The sequence below is a fragment of the Mixophyes fleayi genome, chromosome 3, assembly GCF_038048845.1.
Source record: "Mixophyes fleayi isolate aMixFle1 chromosome 3, aMixFle1.hap1, whole genome shotgun sequence".
In the NCBI taxonomy this organism is placed as follows: Eukaryota; Metazoa; Chordata; class Amphibia; order Anura; family Limnodynastidae; genus Mixophyes; species Mixophyes fleayi.
In genome coordinates this window covers 134,063,089-134,077,732 of record NC_134404.1, presented here as the reverse complement: position 1 = coordinate 134,077,732, position 14,644 = coordinate 134,063,089, and the positions used below count along the sequence as shown (strand labels likewise).

Below are 14,644 nucleotides of genomic sequence, written 5' to 3'. Positions count from 1 at the left end.
CTTACACTGAGTGGGTAAAACACAGAGATGCTGAGATACAAATATTGATGCAGACTAATGTGAAATTTGTTAAGAAATATGTTTTAATCAATCATCTGTGCAGTACCTGCTTGACCTAGTGTGTCTTGTATCCTGACCTGTTCTGCTGTCTTCTCCACTCCTAACTCTTGGCTTTGTTAAACAGGTCTGCTCTCATATCTCTACCTGCCCTGATCCCTGGCTTGTTTAAAGGATTCTGCTGTCTCCTCTACTCCTGATTCCTGCTTATCTGACTCTGTGTTCTGCCAAATACATTCACTATCTGTCACTATCTGTCACCATGAGCTGTCCACTCCATCACACAAATAACAGACTACTCTGCAGTAACCCTTGCCTGTCCAGCTCAGAGTTCTGCTATTTATAGTCTTGTTGCTTACTACCTGCTGCCATGTGCTGTCCACTTTATCAGACAAGTGCCAGACTACTCCACGCTAACCATTGCCTGTCTGGCTCAGAGCTCTGCTAATATATCCTGGTTGCTCATTACCTCCTACTGTGTTCTGCATTCTCCACCAGGCAGGTGCTAGATCAACAACTGCTGCTACCCGAGCCTACATCCTGGAGCAACCAAGTACTGTGGAACATAACAAGTTCCTCGGAAAGGGGGCTGCTAAAGGTGAAAATCTTGCGATGCTGTTCTAGCAGTTGAGTATCTCACACTACTCTGCCCTTAAAAGAATTAGAAGCATTAGGGTGATGAAAAGGAGATCTTGAAAAGCACTAATGAGCAGACAATGTTAGTGTATGAAGCCCAAGTCCAGGAGCTTGAACACAAACAGGCGCAAGTTATTGAGAACACGTCTGAATCAGACAAAACAGATGGAAGAGAGCTTGGGAAATGTCAACCAGACTTTGGATAGTGTGTGTAATGTGCTAGCAAATAAGGTGAAGGCTTATTAGTCTCAAGAAACTGTCTCAGAAGAATGGTTATTTGTTAAAACATTCAGCATTTGCAGATGATTCTGATGATAAGTTTCAGTTGGGCAGTGTCTTCAATGAAAGCGCCACAGAAACATTTAATGAAACGGACCAAGCTGGAGGTCCAGTGAGCGTTAGAGTAGAATATCGCTGGATACAACAGTGTGTGTGAGAACATACAGAAGAAGATGGGCAGTAAGAAGACCGACCACCATTACTGTTTGTTGACAAAATGTTTAATTTGTCTGTGGAAGAGGTTGATAATCAGTTTACCTCTGGTCATGGAGGGGGTATTACATACTAAGTCATCTGCAGGGCAGCATTCCAAGCAGGAGAAAGTCTGTACAACACAACAAAATAAAAAGGTTTTACACCGGATGCAATGGTGCTGTGTAATAAAACAGGATCAGTGAAATGAGAGAACACATAGCAATGGCATGTAAAAAATACAAAGCAACGTGGAAGATGAGAGCACCTGATGAAAGAAGAACCAGGATGGCCTTGAAGGGGACTCACTGGTTTTTGACTCTGTCAAAGAAGTTATGGGCTCCCCCGGAGTCCGCGTCACCTGACTTGGTTCCACTAGGGGAAGGAATATGTGGCTGAGTTACCATGTGTGTTTAGCAGAGAATCTTCCCTCACAGCTAGCCGGTCCTAGGATGTGGCTGTAATGCAAACAGGACAAACAGAGCAACAGAGAGATGAAAGGTGTCAGACTCAGGGGGAGGAAAACATGGGCTTTTCAACTGTCAATCAAGATAAAGCTGAGGGGGGGCTTAGGGATTATAAGACTTGTGTTTCTTGTGGACGTGCTCAGGGGAGGGCTGGTAAATGTTGGCCCAGGGGGCAAGATTCGATTCAGCAGCCTAAAAAAAAATACAGGTGGCCCAGTGACCAAGCCCATGGTAGTCCTCTATGGGACCGGACCGGGGAGCAAGTGCCCCCCTGTCCCCAGCCCAGCCTGCCCCTGGACGTTCTGATCAATGCTGAGCTAGCTACTGATCTAATAGAAAGTGGTCTATTCTAGGTCAGTGCTAGGGATCACCAAGGAGAAATTGTTTGTTTTTGTGCATGTTGATCTGCCATCCTGATGAATAAAGCAGACGGCTATGATATCAGAATTACGCGTGTGCGTCATCTTGAAGGTGCCAGGGTAACACTTGGTGAGAGGGGTAATGAAGTTTTTAATGAATTACTGATAATATTTAGCAAAACAAAGGAGTCTTTTAGTGATTTTTAAACCTACAGGCTGTGGCCAATCCAGAATAGCTGAAACTGAATCCATCTGAAGTTAATTTCCATACTGTGTAAGCACACAAAAAATGCATTCACATAAGTACACCATATGGACAAAAATATTATTACGCTTTTCCATTACACCAGCAGGGACTGTAATGACATTGTATTCAAATACATATACTTTTATATGGAGCTGGTCCCCCTTTTGCAGCAATTACAGCTTCCACTCTTCTTGGAAGGCTTTCCAGAAGATGTTGGAGTGTTTCTGTGGGAATTTGTGCCCATATATTCTGTAGAGCATTTATGAGGTCAGGCATTGATGTTGGACGAGAAGGCCTGGCTTGTAATCTCCATTGCAATTCATCCCAAAGGTGTCTGATGGGGTTGTTATCAGGACTCTGTGCGGACCAGTCAAGTTCTTCCATACCAAACTCATCAAACCATATCTTTGTAGTTCTTGCTTTGTGCACTGGGGCACAGTCATGGTGGAATAGAAAAGGGCCTTCCCTAAACTGCTGCTACAACGTTGGAAGCATAGCATTGTCCAAAATGACTTGATATGCGGAAGCATTAAGTTTGCCCTTCACTGGAGATAAGGGGCCTAGCCCAAACCCTGAAAAACAGCCCTATACCATTATCCCTCCTCCACCAAACTTCACAGTTGGCATATTGCAGTCAGGTAGGTAATGTTCTCCCGGCATCAGCCAAACCCAGACTTGCCCATCTGACTGCCGAACAGAAAAGCGTGATTCATCACTCCACAGAACACGTTTCCACTGCTCCACAGTTCAGTGTAGGTGTGCTTTACACCACTCCATCTGACACTTGGCATTGGTCTTGGTGATGTGAGGCTTACATGCAGCTTCCTGGCCATGGAAACCCATTCCGTTAAGCTCGAAACTCTTCAGCTATGGAATCAGCAGAGCGTTGACGACTTTTACGCACTATGCGCTATAGCAGTCGTTGATCCCACTCTGTGATTTTACGTGATCTTTCGCTTCGTGGCTGAGTTGCTGTTGTTCCTAAATGCTTCCACTTTCTAATAATATCACTTATAGTTGACCATGGAATATCAAGCGGGAATGAAATTTTACTAACCGTCTTATTGCAAAGTTGGCATGCTATCACGTACCACGCTTGAAGTCACTGAGTGCTTCAGAACAACCCATTTTGTATAACAAATATTTGCAAATGGAGACTGCATGGTGCTTGATTTTATACACCTCTGGCAATGGATCTGATTGAAACACCAAAATTCAATAATCAACAGGTGTGGCTAAATACTTTTGTCCATATGGTGTGCGTATGTATAATTTTGCATGTTATTGACTTGCATCCCCTTATGCCTGGAGAGGCAGAAATAGGGCAGGCTGAGTACAGTAAGGGCATGTTCATGTCATTGCGACATAATTAGACGTGGATGCGTCCCCAGAGGGGGTCTCTCTTGGAGGGTTGGTGCAATGATAAGTAATAATGATGATGGCTATCAGCAACACTATGAAGCCACTTCTGATTGGCTGACTGCATATTGATCCCTTTATCTTATAGCATTCCTCAATCAATTATTAGCATTGTAACTGCTGTATATTACTTAACTATATTACTATATTACGTGATTGACATTTCCATTTATTTAATTTAATTAATTTTAAAGATATATCAACATGTGGAGATGTTTGTACGTAATTATGTTTTATATGGAAAATGCATTTATTAGTAACAGTCAAGACAGTATTCTCTTTTGTGTATATGAGACTTCATTACATTATTATATTGTGCACAAATAGGGTACTGTGACTTAAGCATTTTCTACTTACACTGTCAATTTAGATCTCTACGCTATCTTGGGGTGTAAGCATACACACATGTACTGTAAGTGTAGATTTTAGTAAAAATTCCCACTTAAAGTGCCTCCGTGGACAGCTCCAAAAATACATTGCATCACCTAGCACCGCCCACAAATTGGCAAAATTTTATATATCCATATCTATATATATATATATATATATGTATCTATACATCTATCTGTCTATCTATACATATATATATATATATATATATATATATATATATATATATATACATATATATATATACATATATATATATATATATATATATATATATATACACAAGTTAACCCATGTATGATACTCATGCATTCTAGTCAAATCAAGCTACTTAAGGTGTTAAAAAGGTTCTTGCCATGCATTTCGGCCTAGCCCAGGCCTCCTCAGGGGAAGAGCGTTACTTCCCGACGCAAGCGCCCTTTTTTAACGTGGTTTTGTCCACATGTCACCAACTCATCATTCATCTTCATCGCCACATCCTTCATCAAGCTACTTAAGGTGTTAAAAACTCCCCACTGTCACCCCCGGCAACCACCAACCACTCCCAACTGTCACTTCTCCTTCAAGAAATATATAGGTCAGTGTATAACTCTGCCCAGCAGGTGGCGCTGCAGCTTGTTTTTTTTTTTCACACACGCCACTAGGCATTTATATAGTAGATATATATACAAGTTAACCTGTGCATGATACTCATGCATTCTAGTCAAATCAAGCTACTTAAGGTGTTAAAAAGGTTCTTGTCATGAATTTGGGCCTAGCCCAGGCCTCCTTAGGGGAAGAGCGTTACTTCCCGACGCAAGGGCCCTTTTTTAACGTGGTTTTGTCCACATGTCACCACCTCATCATTTTTCTCCATTACCTCATCCTTCATCTTCATCGCCACATCCTTCATCAAGCTACTTAAGGTGTTAAAAACTCCCCACTGTCACCCCCGGCAACCACCAACCACTCCCAACTGTCACTTCTCCTTCAAGAAATATATAGGTCAGTGTATAATTCTGCCCAGCAGATGGCGCTGCAGCTTGTTTTTTTTTTTTCACACACGCCACTAGGCATTTATATAGTAGATATATATATATATATATATATATATACAAGTTAACCTGTGCATGATACTCATGCATTCTAGTCAAATCAAGCTACTTAAGGTGTTAAAAAGGTTCTTGTCATCTTCATCGCCACACACACACGCCGCTAGGCTTTTATATATTAGATAATGCTAAGAATTTAGTAGGTCAGTGTAGTATATAACTCCGCCCAGCAGGTGGCGCTACAGCTTGAGCACTCTGTCACCCTGTAGTTTTTACCACACCCACACACACACCCACACACACTAATACAGCATGTGTGTTCATGAGGTAAAATTACCTCACGAAAATGAGTTTGAGCCCTCAACTCGTAAATTTAGCCTTTACTACCCCTCCCACGGGGGGAAGGGGGGATGATGGAAGTTAACTGACTTCACTATTATAATTTTTTTGTCAAATAATGTCAGTATAGCAAATTTCAGGTCAATTGGATGAGCCCTTTCTGAGAAAATAGTTTTTTCCACACACACTAACACACGCCGCTAGGCTTTTATATATTAGATAATGCTAAGAATTTAGTAGGTCAGTGTAGTATATAACTCCACCCAGCAGGTGGCTCTGCAGCTTGAGCACTCTGTCACCCGGTAGTTTTTTCCACACACACACACACACACACACACACACTAACACATGCCGCTAGGCTTTTATTTATTATATATATATATATATATTTATATATATATATATATATATATATATCCACCCACTTTTCATTAAGCACAGCCCATTTTTGTGACCCACTAACCAGGATGTCCCACCAATTGGGAGGTATGAGTTATGGCTAGCGGCTACTATCATGAGCTTGTAGAACAGGATGTAGAGGTCTTCACCTATAGCTGCCGCTTTTCCTGTAGAGCTGCCGTAGAGCTCATTGCTCTCACAGATACTCAAATGCCCCCAGGTCTTACACTCAGCGTAGTACAAGCTTATGAATGTAGCGCAGCACGGGAAAGCAGGTGATGACAAGCGAAGCGTGGTCAGGGACAGGCCGTGGTCTTGGGTCCGAAGCAGGTAATGTTGTAAGGTACAGGCAACTGGTTGGGGTTGGTAGCAATCAAAGGGAGTCCAGATTACTAAGCAGAGGTCAGGGCAATAAGCAAACAATCAAAAATCCAGGAAACAAGCAGAGGTTCATGCGCAGAGAATCTATCCAAAGTTTTCAGCAATCAGACAGGAGCAGGCAAGCTAACAGGAACTGAACACTATAACCGACAGGGAGGCTAAGCCATCTCTGCCTTATATACATGATGATGATGATGAACCACAGCAGTGTGTAGAAGGGTAGAACCAATCAACGGAGTTCCACAATGTAAGCAGAATATATAGTGAGTGTAGACAACAGCAAGGGCTCCTAGGAAGTGGGATACAAATACAAAGTACACTGGAGTGCAGAGAATACTGCGGATGGTGGAGCACGGCTGTTATACAGGAGAATGGACACAGTCAATGGAGTTAATGGTTCAAGCTGAAACGTATTGAGCATTAGCAACAGCGAGTACCACTAAAAGTGAAATAGAATGTAAGTTCGATTGTATCCATATATGCAATAGCGAAGAAGGGACACAGACACCACCGAGATGTGGAACGAGTCGGCAATGGTCAGCAATCCATGCAGAGTAGCTAGCGGGTGTTGATAGCAGAGATCAGCGGAATCAGAACTACAGCAAAGATGAGCCACGGCTTACCACAAGAGTGTGGACCATTTCAGCTGTAGGCAACGGTGCATGTATGAGATCTAGCAGGCGTAGACCACAGAGATACCACAGATGAAATGGAACAAATGAACAGAGATCAGCGAACACTGAATAACACCAAACGATGACCCACGGCTTACCACAGGGATGTGGAAAGAGTAGCAGCAGTCAGCGGTGTATGCAGAGTAGCTTAGCAGGCGTTGATCACAGCGAACGGAACAAAATAAGCAGAATAGATATAATGGGAACAAGCAGCTGAACCAGGCCAGGTGTAGACTTGAAGAACCAGCAAAGGATAGGTGAAAGGAGGTGCCTTATAAAGGAGGGCTGGCCAATAGCAGAATGACTAAAACCACAGGTGAAGTAATCACAGATGTTAAGCGTGGCTGACAGCCTGTACCGAGAAGGTTTAATATGAGAATCAGTGCTTTGAAGCTCGGGTGGAGATACCCGGGGAGCAGAGTGTGACAATGCAAAGGCCCAGGGAACTTGGTCTGGAACGTTCTTCTTAAGAGAGACGGTAGGAGCCTAACTGCATGAGCTCCGGGATGTCCAACAATGCAGAGTAAGAGGTTAGCGGAGAGCCAAAAGAGACCAACATATCTCTCTCTGCTGCCCTTTCCTTGATCCTACAATCAACTTTGATTACCAATTGCCTCAGGTTTTCCATGGAACTTTATATAGGGTACTGCACTAAAGAATCTTTGATTTGCTCAGAGAGACCTCGGCAGAATTGACTCCGGAGTGCCAGGTCATTCCACTCACTATCTGTAGTCCATTGCCTAAACTCTGAGCAATATTCTTCAGCGGTGCATCACCCTTGTTTCAATGCCCTGAAATGAGACTCCGCCGAGGCCACCCTGTCTGGGTCATCATAGAGCAGACCCACGGCATTAAAGAAAGCATCAACTGATTGCAGAAAGGGACTCCTAGGGGGAAGACTGAACACCCGGGGCAGCACGGTGGCTAAGTGGTTAGCACTTCTGCCTCGCAGCGCTGGGGTCATGAGTTAAATTCCCGACCATGGCCTTATCTGTGTGGAGTTTGTATGTTCTCCCCGTGTTTGAGTGGGTTTCCTCCGGGTGCTCCGGTTTCCTCCCACACGCCAAAAACATACTAGTAGGTTAATGGCTGCTATCAAAATTGACCCTAGTCTCTCTATCTCTGTCTGTCTGTCTTTCTGTGTGTGTATGTTAGGGAATTTAGACTGTAAGCTCCAATGGGGCAGGGACTGATGTGAATGAGTTCTCTGTACAGCGCTGCGGAATCAGTGGCGCTATATAAATAAATGGTGATGATGATGATGACACCCAGGACTGAGGATCACCTTGGAGCAGAGAGATTATGATGCTGACTCTTTGCTGCTCAGAACCTGAAGACTGAATACTAGGAGTAGATGAATGGTCTACATCCAGATATTAGAGATAGGAAAGATATATGCATTCTGATGTTTATTATACATGTTTATGTTTATATATGTTTAGTATTAGTTTGTAAAACATAAGTATAGGCAAGTGCAGGAGAGGATAACAGAGTTACACACACACAGACTGCAGGTACTGATTAAAGTATACATTTTTGCCATTGCACAAGTCCCATTGCTCCCATGATTTACACCATTATATTGTCTTCTGTTCACTAGCCAAAGAATAAGAGGTCTGCTATTCACTAGCCACCAAACTGAAGCACTGCTATTTACTAGCCACCAGATTTTACGTCTCCTAAACAGTAGTTACCGTATTGGAAGTTGCTAAATACTAGCCTCTACATTGGATGTCTGTTCATATACTAACATATTGGTCTATTTTTTACACTAACTAGCATATTAACAAAACTATTATACAATAGCCATCAGAAACTGCTTTATTCACTAACTTCCAATGGTTGAAGTGGAAATTTAGAAGTGGCGGTATGAAAAAGGTAAGTGACTGGAATTTAATAGTTTTGCAATGAAGGCAGTAAGAGAAGTGACAGTATGGCATACCACTGTATAGAAGCCCACTTCGAACACTGCTAGCTACCAGATTAGAATGGCTTCAATTTATATAATATTCAACATACTTAACTCCATTTTGTACACTCAATTTCCACATTATTAGGTGCAACTTTCTAGAAATGGATAGGATGCTCCTTTGCCCCCAGAACAGCCTGAATTATTTGTGGCATGGTTCAACAAGAGGTGCTATAAACATCCGTAGAGATTCTGGTCCATGATGACATGATAGCATCATGCAATTGCTGCAGATTTGTTGGCTGTACATTAATGCTGAGAACCTCCCATTCCACCACATCTGTAATGTGCTCTATTGGATTCAGAAACAATACTCAGGTAGGCTGTGATATTTAAGCAATGCTTGTTTGTTTTAAGGAGCCTAATGTGTGTAAAGAAAACAGTTTCCACACCATTACACCACCACCACCAGCCTTCACCATTGACCTACGGCAGGCCGGATCCATGGATTCATGTGCTTTGCAAACTGCCCCTCAAAGATGTGCTCTATATTATAATCACCTCACAGGAGCTCTGTTTATCATGTTGCAGGTCTCTTACTGTGGCCCTGTTTGGTGACAAAGATAGAATTGCCCCTATGAAAATCATGTCCTGTCTCTGACCTGTGTATATGACTATTTCTTTGTATTAAGAACTACTTCTTGATACCTGTGTAATAGAAAGTGGTGACAGATATGTGTCCCTGAGGCAAATAGTTTGGGATGGTTTCCAAAGACAGGTTCCAACAAACAAAGTTTAAAAAACTATTACACTAAGCATTCCACACAGCTGAAAGGTTTTCACAACATATTCATATTCATGTACACACATAATATATTAATCCAACAACAGTGGTGAGGATCAAATATATTGCTGTGCTGGTAACACTATTTTACTATAAATGTTTGAGTCACACACATACTGTAAGCTTCAGGCTTGCACTAACACACACAAGTACTTTGCTGTGCGACAACATGATCCAAATTATCAGGAACACAGTCACCATGGCATGTCTCCAAATGTACTTTCTGCAGATGGAGCCATATAAGAAATCATTTCATTAAGTATTATGGCTAAAAGAATATTATACAAAAGTGGAAAAAGTGCATAGAGTATTTTATCTTTTTACTGACCCTTTAGCCTCAAAGCTCTATGCACATTGACTTCCTGTAGGTGGAAGCGAGATTGTCTGTACAAAACAAGGATTGCATCGCTACAGACCTAGCTGTCTCAATAGAAAAATGTGGTCTGGGTCACGAATAATGAAATAGGATTTTATTATGTTAAAACATCATAAAAAGTAAAAACTATAATGCTAAATGACATGTATAATAAACATCTCATACCCCACAATAGATATATCACAGTGCACTGTGATGTGTATTAATACATAGAGCTCGTGTGTAGTTAATAAGTAGCACTACTGTATCATAATTGGATAGGACAGCTGTCTCAATAGTAACTGTATTAACTATATACATGTGAGCATCCAGGTGGTCATATGAGAGAAGGATAAATATAATAACACAATTATCCGTGATAAATGATGAGCCGTGATCAAATGATCAATAAAATCCAAATATCTGAGTAAACTGTTACGGTTCTGCAGTCCGCGGATGGATAGTGTGTAATCAATATGAAAACTAGTTCATCGGTACATATACATATGAGCAAGCAACGTGTATATTGGTATAATGCACTATAATGATCTATATTGCACAGTTCCCACACCAGCACCGATGTAACATATATTCGCTGTCTCTGACAGTGTTGAATAGAGAAAGAAACAAACCAGTTTCATGCACTGCAGTCTGTTACGGATATGTAAGGAGATATACTCCTATCTCATTAATAACCAATATGGCAATAAACTACTTATTGGCTGATGAATGCAGCTACAACAATATCCGAATTTTCCATGAAACAGCAGAGACAGACTTATCTGTATATGAGCGGGAGGCTTGAATCCGTGGAGCCAGCTTTTTCTGCGGCTCACAACTGTGTGTGAGACCGACCTGGTGTGCAGCTCTGTCAAGTTCCGGGTCTGGTAGGTGATATGCAATCAAATGGAAATGAGGAAAAATATACCGTATGATGTCCAAAATCCTCACAGCTCAGGCGGTGAGCTGAGTCAATTGAAGTGGCTCATATATCATTTCACGGATATAGAGTTGGTGTTATTGGAAAATGTCAGAATGGTCAATTTAGCAGATATGATATAAAATAAAACAATTTGACAAGGTCGTAGTACCCCTAACGCGTTTCATTACAGGTTGTAACTTCATCAGAGGGAATGTTCAGATCCTTTGTAAGCTCTTAGGAGCCTTATATGTGTTTCACCTTCAATCAACTAATCAATGGTAATATCAAACATCCTTGATTATTCGTGACCACATAAAACATAATATACTAAGAAGCAAATTCCTCCTTGAAGAAATCTCTGGTTACAATTATCTTTTATCTTTTATATAGCATATTACATAATATTGCTCTTATAGATTCAACAGGAACCTTATACAACAGACTGGTTATTATAACAAATTCGTAATAGCAGAAATTAAAAACTAAAAATCTAGCATAATGTCATGGATCCTGCCCTAAGTACCATGATATAGCAGGGATATGTAAGCGGATAGATGAAAATGATTCGAAATAATAAATATAGGTAAAGGATGTGGATAAATGTAAATGAAAATACAAAGAAAAATTAAAATAAGAATGATAATAATAATAATAATAATAAACACAAAAATAAAGATAAAAATAAGTGTGAAATGTATGTAAACATAAAAATAACTAGGAAGCCACCTGTATATTTGCAGCAGCTTGACCTTCTGTAGATGCTTTTTATTATACTATTTAACCATAATGGCGCCAATTAGGGGTTTATCTGTTTTTTAGGAAGCGACATTGTCACTGTAGAGAGTCATTTTAGTCAGCCTAGAAATATACCGTACTTGACAACAGTCCCAAATTTCCCAGGACAGTCCCATGATTTAGACTTAAGTCCAGCTGTGAGCTTAGGTCGTGTTCCAATGTCAGAATTCTTGGAAAAGAAGGATGTGGAGAACTCTTGGAGATGGAGAGTGTAGACTGTGCATGCACAAGCCATCAGCAGGTAGTGAAGGAATGCAGGGGCAGTGAGTTATGTGAAACAGCAGCACCTTCTCCTCTACTTTGCTCTGCAACTTTCTGCAAGAAACACTTCATGCAATTAATGGGGTGGGGAATGGGCGAAGGCAATATAAAAGTACGCTGATTTTCTGCTGTATCTCTTGCTCCAGCTAGAGGTCTATTCTAAGAGTCCTGAGTCCTGGTTATGACAGTATCGTATGCATCCTATAACATGTGTCTGCAATCAGATGCAACTGTAAAAATGTCTGTTATGTACAGTATCCATTCACTACACCCTAATAAAAGTTTTTCAAGAAAAAACAACAAATTGTTTTTGTTTTTTAAATTTCCATGTATAATCGCAAATGACTATAACATTGACATGTAACATTAATTGAATATATATTTTTTTCTATGGGTTCTTTTGAGATTTTATATTCCACATAGGTATTGCAGTGTCTGGTTTAGTAGAGCAGAGTAAACCTACACCCGTAGACATCACAACAAGTATCTTGAGATCCGTTTCTTGTTGACTTTGGGAGTATGCAGAACAGAGTTACGTGCAGTTTAGAACAAACGCATGCTGCGATTTGTATGCGTGCCTTAATGACGCAGGCCCATTGTGTCTGGTTGAAGGGCAGCGATTGAGTAGTTGAGTGTCCTCAGCTTCTCAAGTAGGAGAAATATGACAATGTGCCTACTACTGCCTACTGAACACCTCCTTTGTTGGTGGTTTCCAATAGAAGAGTATGGCAAAATGAGGGCATGATTTTCTACATCCTGTTAAACACTCTTGTTGCTCTAGCAAGGATAGATGGCACAGCTTGGGCAGGATAGGTGCTTAATTCCTGCTATGCTGAAGTGTATTTGTCTACAGTGATAATGGGCTATACATCAGTGGGTACATGCTCTATTGCAGTTTGTATGATGCATATAATTTTATGCTGAATTACATTTACACCCCACACTCCCAAAAAACAACTATAATTGTTTGTGTGTTATATTGCACAGCCCACACTTCTCCCGCACCCTTATCATTTCAAAGAAGAAATGTGTCCCATAATTTTATTTTTACAATGTTGGCAATTATAATATAGTATTGAACATCTTTCAATTTGACATTTAGGAGTAGATTTATCAAACTGCAGGTTTGAAAAAGTGGAGATGTTGCCTATAGCAACCCATCACATTAAAGTTATCATTTATTTAGTACATTGTGCAAAATGACTGGTAGAAACTGACTAGTTGCTATAGGCAACATCTCCACTTATTCAAACCCGAAGCTTGATAAATTTACCCGTTAGTCTGTATATGAACATCTTTGTGTTAGAATATCAGAATTAGGACATCTAAACATATTTAGCTTTTTATTGTAAATTATGATACCGTGAGAGGAAACGTAAAAGCTTGTCCATGGTACTACCTGATGTGACCAGAGGTTTTAGGTCCGTAACATCATTGATTTTTAAAAGAATGTTTTTCACCATTTTTGTGCTGAAAAATATACATCGGATCTGTTCTTATTGAGAGACACCTCACTGGAATGTTATTTTTATTTTCAAGAAATGATTGGTGAAAAGGAGATAACTGATAATGTTAAGCTACCAGCTTAATTAGAGTGGTTTTCTACCCCAAAAACAAATTTAAATGGATTGTACTTGCACTGCTGTGACATTTGTTTTGTAACTCTTGTTTTTTTCTATTTTGTTTTGTTTCACAGAACATAACGCTCATTCCCACAAAACATACAGATTTATCCTGCATATCAAAATCAAGGTAACATATAATCAATACTAGACAATAAGGAAATATTCCAAACTTTGGTAATACAAAGCATTAAAATGTAAATATTCGGGATCAGACTATTCTACACCTAGAATTCCACGTGTGACGGACAAGCACATCACAGATCTATAAAAAGAACTCCTGCTGATAAATGGAAGTACTATGGATTACGGTATCAATCCAGCTAGGCTTACTACCAATACTTCTACTGAATGTGCCTGCCCCTGTCTGAAACGGGGAGTATCTAACCACCTGTTCCAGATTTGTTTCACATTAATGGGGGCATTTTCTGTCAGTGCATTTATTCTTTAGATCAGTGGTTTCCAAACTTTTTCAGTTCAAGACACCCTTAGGGTCTCCAAAAATTTTTCAAGGCACCCCTAAGCCAAAATAATTACCAAGTAGTCCCCCGCCTTGCTTACCACTGGCCCTGGCCGAGGCACTCCAGTGAGATCTCCGAGGCACCCCACGGAGCCTAGGCGCACAGTTTGGGGACCACTGCTTTAGACTGTATTGTTTTATTGGCCTCCTGTGAATTTAACTGAATATATTGTTTTATTTAACTGTGTCTTTCACTACAACTTATATAAGACAGAGTTGTTTATTTCCATTGGCTTTGGATATGACACAAAACTGCTCAATGGATAAAACTGTATTCAGTCCACAAAGAGCTTAGCTGTGTTATAACTGTGTTATAGCCAAAGGCAAGGACACTAAACATGTGCACATACAATCATACAGTACATGCATCACATGCAAAACATACATAATGAATTGATCAATAGCCCTAGAGAATTCTCCTGTGTGTGCGATATTGTGTTGGGAAGTCTTTGGTACCCAATCTCCCACTGAACGGCACAGCCTGCTCATCCACCCAAGGAGGATATCTGATAGCAACATAAGATATATACTTCAACAGCAGTAATG

At 40.6% G+C, this 14,644-nt stretch overlaps 1 long non-coding RNA gene across 2 annotated transcripts in view; it reads right to left on the bottom strand.

The window, feature by feature from the left end:
* LOC142144026 (uncharacterized) overlaps positions 1-14,644 on the bottom strand; it is a 995,146-nt gene that overhangs the window by 586,459 nt on the left and 394,043 nt on the right. The window lies entirely within an intron of this gene.